Here is an 8,359-nt window from a genome sequence, read left to right on the forward strand (position 1 = left end):
GAACTGGGGATTGAACTCAGGCCCTTGTGCTTGCCAGGGAAGCGCTTATTCCACTGAGCCATCTCCCTGGCCCCAACAATAAGAGATTGATTGTGAAAGTCAATACATCTCATATTATTGGAAATCATGCAGTTTTACTGTCTCCTGTTCTCTGCCATGTAGGTATCTGCTGCTGCAACCACACTGTATCATTGCACAACTCCTCCCTCTCTCTTTGTGCATGGCCCTCCCTCTAACATAACAGTCTTCCCCTAGCATACTTGCATGCCAACTCTTAGGCAAGGTTTTGTATTTCCAGAGTCTGTCTCAAAAATTACCCTATTCTCTGTGATCCTATAGGAAGTAGTATATTACTAATGAGAGTATTTCCATTTCTATTTTTTCCAATTATTTTATAATCTTTGTCATCCTTGTTTGATTGTTTAGAAGAACAGGACTACATCTTTCTCAGTATTTTTTACTTTGGAGTGACATCCTTACATGAACATATAATAATCAATAAGTTCTGAATGATAATAAATATTTTGTATGGCCTGAGAAAACCCAGGAAAAATTGCTGTAAGTCTTCTCAAATCACTTGTATACATGGTCTCTGTCAAGCAAGATAGACTTCTCCGTGCTAAGAACCATACAATATAAAAGTTGTGAAGGTTAGCTTCTAAAAATTTATTTCTTCTTCATTCAGACTTACAGCCACATTCTGGAAATGAGCTGGGATGCCTGAGCTCCATGCTTTGACATAGGGACAAAGTCTACTTTGTGTTGTGACTCCATCATCCCAAACAAAAATATTTAGGGTCTCCATGCCAGCCAAAGCCAAATGGAAAATCCCAAAGAAGCTTCTCCTGCTTGAACCACTTTATGCTTCACTTCTCATAAAGTTCCATGACATCATCTAACTGCAAGGGGACCCGGGAGTTATACTGTTGTGTAGACCCAACAAGAAGAAACATAACTTGCATTCATAAATATTGCCATGGTCATTGGGAGTGTGAATCAAATCATCTTTGAGAGTATGGCTAATATTTGCCACTCTAAAACAATAGTCTTTGAAAGCCAGGGAGATAGCTCAGTAGAATAAACACCTGCCTGGCAAGTGCAGGGTGCTGAGTTCAATCCCTGGTACCACAAAATATAAAATAATAGTCTTTTGATCCATTGAAACTATTTACTGGGTTATATGTAAATTTCAATGCAGCCATGTACCTAAATATTAATCAGCAATTAAAATTGCATTAAAAATGTTTTCAAAATACAATACAAAGGTGTTATAAAATTATACATATATATACTATATATAATATAGAAAGATAAATCATCTTTAATTTTGCTAAAAAGTAATATGTGAATGTCTGGTCATAAAAAGAATAGAAAGACAGAAATGTCGGCACCAATGTGTTGAGTCTGGTTATCTTCAGAAGGCATTATGGCACGTTTTCATTTCTTCCTTGTGTGTTTTTGTATTTCCTGCCTTTCGCAAGATAGAATTACTACTTTTGTTATCATAAAATAGAAGTTTATTTGCTAACTTACCAAAATAATATACCTGCTTAGCCAAGAAACTATAGAATCACTCAAGAGTGGAATCACCTTTTACTTCTTTGTGTTTGGATATTCTTGGGGATTCATGGAACCCGCTCAGAGGGAGCAGGGCTCCTGCCTTCTCCTAAAATGACAGGTCTGAAAATACCACCCTGCAGATTTCAGCCTTCACATGTGAGAAATGCCACCCCTAAGCTTAAGAAGAAAAATGGCCAGGTTGTGGGGCACCACAAGTACAGCCTGCGCCAAGTGCTGGGTGATGGAGACAGAGATCACACAGACAGAGGAACTGGAGAGGTCACCAACCCACCCAAGAAGCTTGCTGAGTGCCAGCAAAGGGGTAAAGAAAGTGGGAAAGAAATAAGGAGAGAAAGGAGTGACTGAGTCCAGGACAGAATGGGTGATACAATATGGGGAAGAGGATGAAAGTGCAAAGGCCAGAAAAGGCATCTTTAAGGAGAAGGAAATGAAGAGTCTGGATGTAGGAATCAACTACATCTAATTTAGAACTGGCTCTGCTGTCCTGGGCTTAAATATTTTACCTCACTGACCCTCATTTTGAAATTTTCTTCCCTTGTTTTCATCCAAATAAAACATTAATGTAATTGCAAACATTGAAGTGTCATTCGGCTAAAAAATAGTCTACAACCAGGCTTCACTTTTCCCAATTGCACTCCTTCAAGAGACCACTTTTGACTTTCCTTCTCCTGCCTTGAACATGTTTCTGCCTATTTCTAAAAGATAGGCCACTGGGATGTTCTTGATCCTTCTGTTTGTCCACTGAATTCCAACTGTGGAAGATGAGAATTTCCATCATTCTACATCCAGTCTCTTCTCCCCTGTCCAAACCATCTCAGCAGCTCAAACACAGAGACACTTGCTCTCTACCATTCCCATGTCCACCCCAGTTCCCCACTGTTCAGTGTTGTTACTACAGTTGCTACATGAGCCTTAGTCACTGCTGAGCTATGTAACAACACTGTCATGGTTCTTTTCATTTTTAATTAGTGTTTACAATATATAATAAATTTGTTCATCATGGGGAATTGGTCCATGTACATATTTCACCTTGATCCCTTTACTTCCCTATCTTACCACCTCATGAATGAGAAACATTAAAATCTACTCTGTCAGCAATTGCCAGATATACAACACACTGCTGCGCACTGTAGCAGACATGTTTCTCTGTGGATCCCTTGAAGGCATTCTTCAGGTCCAACTGAAATTTTGTGCTGTTTGACCAACATGTCTCCCCCCCTCCACCTTTGCCTTCCTCCTACTCACCACCATCCTGTTTTCTACTTCTATGATCTCAATCACCCATTAAATGGTCTTATAAAAATTAAGGCGAATGATATCACAAGCGGCTTCAAACTGTAGTCTTTAGGGTGTCACCTCTTGTTATTTTTCTTTTTTTTCTAACATTTTTCTCTAAACTGACTTGAGAACTTTTCCACATAATTATTTTAGTAAAGATATTTTCAAATGAAATTTTATTTGACAGTTACTGACAAAAGAACAATGTATAATTCCTAAGCTAAATAACATTTGCCTGAATTTTTTTTCTTTCCCATTACTTATATGTATATCTAGTCTAGGGAACAATGTTCCGTTGTCAAATATTGAAAAGTGACTGGGGCATTGTAATTATGTAATAATGGGTGGCACAAAGGAAGTAAATGTTGTGTTCTTCCAAGCGTATGATCACATTTAAGTCTCACAATCCTATGAGATAATTTTAATCTTTTGATTCTTACAGATAAAAAATCTGAGGCTCAGAAAGGTGGTGAGTTTGGCTGAAATCACATTGCCACGGTCAGGAAGTAGCAGAGATGAAATTTGAACTCCCAATTACAAATGTTCAGAAATTAGAACCCTCAACACAAAAGTCTATACAGAACAAATGCTTCTGTGCAAGGTGGAAAATGCCAAAGCACAAGAGGATAAATTCAAATTTAATAGAATCTTCCTCCAATGAAAAAATAATTTCCACCTTTGCCTTCATAGCTGATTTTCTATAGCTCCATCAAAATGTTGGAAGAGACTGGGGATTGTCATCATATGAGTATGAGTGAAATAAGAAAGATCAATGATGATGACTATGAAGGGGTGTCATCGTTTATATCTAGATGTTCCCCCAAAGCCTCACAGAGTCATGGGTAAAAGGCTTTTTCAGAGGTAGCTGAGTCTAGAGCTTGTAATTGATTAATGGTTCAATGCTAAGATTAACAGTGCAGGGATTAAGGGTAAGTTACTGATGACTCAGTCCACAGATTGCACTGGCACCACTCTAATCCCAGTAGACTGGATACAGTGTACTGTATTCAGAAAGAGGCTTGTCTCTTCTCCCTTTCTCTCGTTGCACTTGCTGTCTTTCACTACCATCAGCTGTTGCTTCTCTGCCATGTGCCACCCTCCCTTGGCGCCAACTCATCATGGACTGAACCCTCTACAATCCATGAGCTGAATAAGCCTTTCCTCTTTTAACTTTGGGTATTGGGCATTTGGTCTGCACAATGAGAAAAGTAATTAAGACAAGAAATCTGAATCTTTGTGTTCCCTGAAATGTTACATGCTGAAAATCTAATCACAAATATGACACTACTAACAAGTGAGATCTTTTGAAAGTTAATGAGATTAATGTCCTTATATAAGAGACTCGGTCACCCATCTCTGTCACCAGAGGAGGACATTGTAAGCTGCCATCTGTGAAACAGGAAGACAGCCCTCACCAAACTGCAGACTTGCTAGTAGCTTGCTCGTGGATATCACAGACTCCAGAACTGTGAAAAATAAATTTCTGCTGTTTATAAAATATCTTGTCTACAGCATTTTGTAACAGGAGCAAAAATGGATTAAGACATAAAATCAGAAGGAAAAAAGGAGGTGAAAATGTGAGAAGAAAAAGGCAAGGTTTTTTGTTTGGTTGGTTGGGGTTTTTTTAATATTTTAGAGAAGGGGCTACAGGGTATTCAGGGTCTCACTACTAGATCATACTCATAGTGATCCACCTGTTTACAGCCTTCCAAAAGCTGGGATTACACTGCCACACCCAGTCTCAACTGCCATCTCAGTGCACCCCAGTCGGGGCCAGCACGGCAGGCCTGGGGATCAAACCCCTGGCCCATGCATCTGCTTGCAGGTGCTTTAATCTGCTGAGCTATTGGGCCAGCCCTGGGAGCAAGTTTTTAATACATACTATTGATGTAACTGTGTTCTTTTTCTTTCCCCCAGAAAGCTTAATGTCACTCTGGCTGGAATGGCATTGATATCTGAAAAAACACGATCAACAATACAATGACCTGAATATGCTGCACACCAGAGAAGTCCCTATGTCAAAATAGTGGCATGCTGCTAAACTGAAGCGCTTCTTCCTGGGTACAAACAGATTCTCATAACTTCTTGCCTCCTGCCACCCCTGGAGTAGTAGCTGACACACACCTGTCCATGTTGGAAGAAAGCCTGCTCTATAAGCTTATACTTTAAGTGTGTGCAGTTGTGCTGTTCCCAAAGGATGTGCTAAATGTTTTCATTTCTAAGAGATTCCCTGTTTCTGGCACACTTCCTCCTGTTCACTGGGCCCATTTGGTTCATCTTTGTTTAGCTTTTATTTAGTCATCCTCTAGTTTTCTTTCTTCTGGATTCTAGGCCTAAATATTATTCCTTAAGTCTAATTTTCTTTTCATGAAATAGTCTTTGTTCAAATTGTCTTATTCCTGGAAACAAAATCTTTTGTACATTTCTCTAAAACTGTTGAAATAACAACAGATATAACTGAAATTCAGACAATTATTAGCAGCTACTTCATAAACTGGAATTCCTTTGAATTGGAGAACTCAGAAGAAATGGAGAGACTTCTAGATAGATATGAATTATTGAAACTGAACAAACATAACTTAAAATTCCTGAACATTCCAGCAACAGACAATGAAACTGAAACAGTTTTTTAATTGGTTGATTCATTGGTTTTTTGTTTTTAGTACAGGGTCTGGGTAGACAGTTCAGACTCATAGTGATCCTCCTGTCTCAGCCTCTCTAGCGCTGGGATTACAGGCATGTGCCACCAGGCCCAGTTCAGTGACCTCATGGCATACAGTACCCAGGGATTGAACTCAGGACCTTGCGCTTGCCAGGCAGGTGCTTATGCCACCAAGCTATCTCCTTGCCCCTGAAACACTTTTGTTTGTTTGTTTGCCTCTTAAAAAAGAAACTACCAATCAAGAATAGTCTGGGACCTGATGAAGTCCACTGCCAAGTTCTACAAGAACTTCAGGGAAGATCTAATCGAATACTCTTTAAACTCTTCAATGAAGTCAAAGTACTCTCAAAGTCATTCAGCAAAGCTAACATTACTCAGATTCCAAAACCAGACAAGGATTCAACCAAAAAAGAGAACTACAAGCCAATGTCTCTAGTGAACCAAGATGCAAAATCCTCAACTAAACACTGGCAAACAATGCAGCAAATCATCAAAATCAAGATCAGGTAGACCTCACCCCCAGGGGAGATGCAAGATTAGTTCAATATAAGCAAATTAATGAATGCAATGCATCACATGATCATAAAAATGATAAAAGTCACATTATATCAGTAAACGCAGAAAAAGCATTTGAACGTTTTCAACATCCATTCATGATTTAAAAAAGAAAATAGATATAAAAACACCTTATCTGAAGGTCTGACATCTGATAAATCCATCTGTGACAAACTAGCCAATACCATATTAAGTAAGGAAAAATGGAAAACTTGCACTCTAAAATTAGGAACAAAACAGAGATGTCCACAAATCCCACTTCTGTCATCACAGTCCTTGGAAAATTAGCCAGAACAATCAGGCAGGAGAAATAAATAGAAAATATACTCATAGGAAAGTAAAAAGTCAAAGGATTATTACTTGCAAATGACAAGATCTTCTTACAAAACACTCCAAAACCATTCCACTAAAAGACTCCTTGAATTAATAACCAAATTCAACAATGTAACAGGATATAAAATCAATACACATGAAACAACAGCATTTTTATACATTAACAATGAACTTGCCAAGAAAAATATTAAGAAAGTAATACCACTCACAGTAGTAGAAAAAAAGAAACAGTGAAGCTAACCAACAGAGGGAAAGACCTCTGTGATAAAAATTACATCTCTCTGAAAAAGAAAACTAAAGACGACATCAACAGGCAGAAAGATAGTCCAAGGGGCTGGCCCATTAGCTCATCAGATTAAAGCACCTGCAAGGAGGCTCAGGGCCTGGAGGTTCGATCCATGGGCCTGCCTGCCAGCCCCACCCCCAGGACAAGCTGAGACTGCAATTAAGACTGGGCATGGTGGCATGTGCCTGTAATCCCTGCTCTTAGGAGGCTGTAAACAGGTTGATCACTATGAGTCCAATCTAGTAGTGAGACCCTGTCTCTAATAAAATACAAAAAAAAGCAAGAAAAAAGAAAGAAAGAAAGAAAGAAAGAAAGAAAGAAAGAAAGAAAGAAGAAAGAAAGAAAGAAAGAAAGAAAGAAGAAAGAAAGAAAGAAAGAAAGAAAGAAAGAAAGAAAGAAAGAAAGAAAGAAGGAAAGAAAGATCTCTTAATGAATAGAGTGATTTGTTCTAATGGTGTTTGTAAATAGGATATCATGTCCGCATCTTGTACAGCAATTAACCACTAGGAAGAATGTATGCAATGTGTTAATTATTGAAACTGTCCTACCAATTTGATTTGAAACTATCTCATTGCTATTTGTTTATCAATAAAATTATGGGGAAAAAAAGAAAATAAAAAAAAAAGAAAGAAAGGAAACATAAAGATAGCCTAGGTTCTTGGTTAGGCAGAACAAATATATTCATAATTGCTATACTACCAAATATAATATATAGATATAATGCTATCCCATTAATAAAACAGGATTTTTCAGAAATTCAGAGAAAACAATCCTAAAATTCATATTAAACTATAAGAGAGTAAGAATAGCAAAGGCAATCCTGAATTTAAAAAGAAGCAAATCAGAAAACAGCATAACCCCAGATTTGAAATTATATTACAAAGCTACCCTGATTTTGAAAAAAAACAAACAGATTGTTACTGGCATAAAAACAAGCATGTGTTTCAGTAAAATAGAGGAAGTAGAAAGAAGCCAAGGCACTAGTTTGTTGGAAAAGGGGCACAAAACATACACTGGAAGAAAGATGGCCTCTTTAAATAATGTGAAGAAAATGTGCTATTCAAATATCGTAGGTGTATGAATTCAGCAAAATAATCTAATATAGTCCAGTAGTCCATAATAGTAGTGGGTTATCCACAAGACTGGCAATGTCAGAAGTTGTTGGCTTGAGCCTTTCACAGCTCAGCATATTAACATGGCTTTACTTTTTATACTTCATGTTTATACTTTTCAGCTGGGTGGCCAAGACCTAGACAAAACTAATCAAAAAGAGGGATATAAATGAAGGACCATTTTGTATCTGTATATACAAAATAGTTAGGGTAGATATACAGCTACTTTCTCTTAATTCAATGAGAAGAAAGATTTGTACTAATAGCGTTTAGACAAGATATCATATCTACATCTTATACTATGAATAACTACTACAAAGACAACAATATGCAGTGTATTAATTATTGTAATTGTCCTACTAACCTGTGTTGTAACTGTCTCATTGCTACTTCTTTCTCTATAAAATTAAATTTAAAAGAAAAAGGAAATGTGGTGTCAGCAGGTGGATGACAGAACCATATATCACACAAAATACTAAAATCAAAATAGATTAAGGGGGGGCAGAGGAGATAGCTCAGTAGAATAAGTGCTTGCCTGGCAAGCACAAGGGC

At 37.7% G+C, this 8,359-nt stretch overlaps 1 pseudogene; it reads left to right on the plus strand.

Moving 5' to 3' along the window:
* Positions 1–1,926, plus strand: part of LOC101580022 — a 4,658-nt pseudogene extending 2,732 nt beyond the window's left edge.
* Positions 1,927–8,359: the final 6,433 nt, after the last annotated feature.

This window comes from Octodon degus, unplaced genomic scaffold, assembly GCF_000260255.1.
Source record: "Octodon degus isolate 3935 unplaced genomic scaffold, OctDeg1.0 scaffold00154, whole genome shotgun sequence".
NCBI lineage: Eukaryota > Metazoa > Chordata > Mammalia > Rodentia > Octodontidae > Octodon > Octodon degus.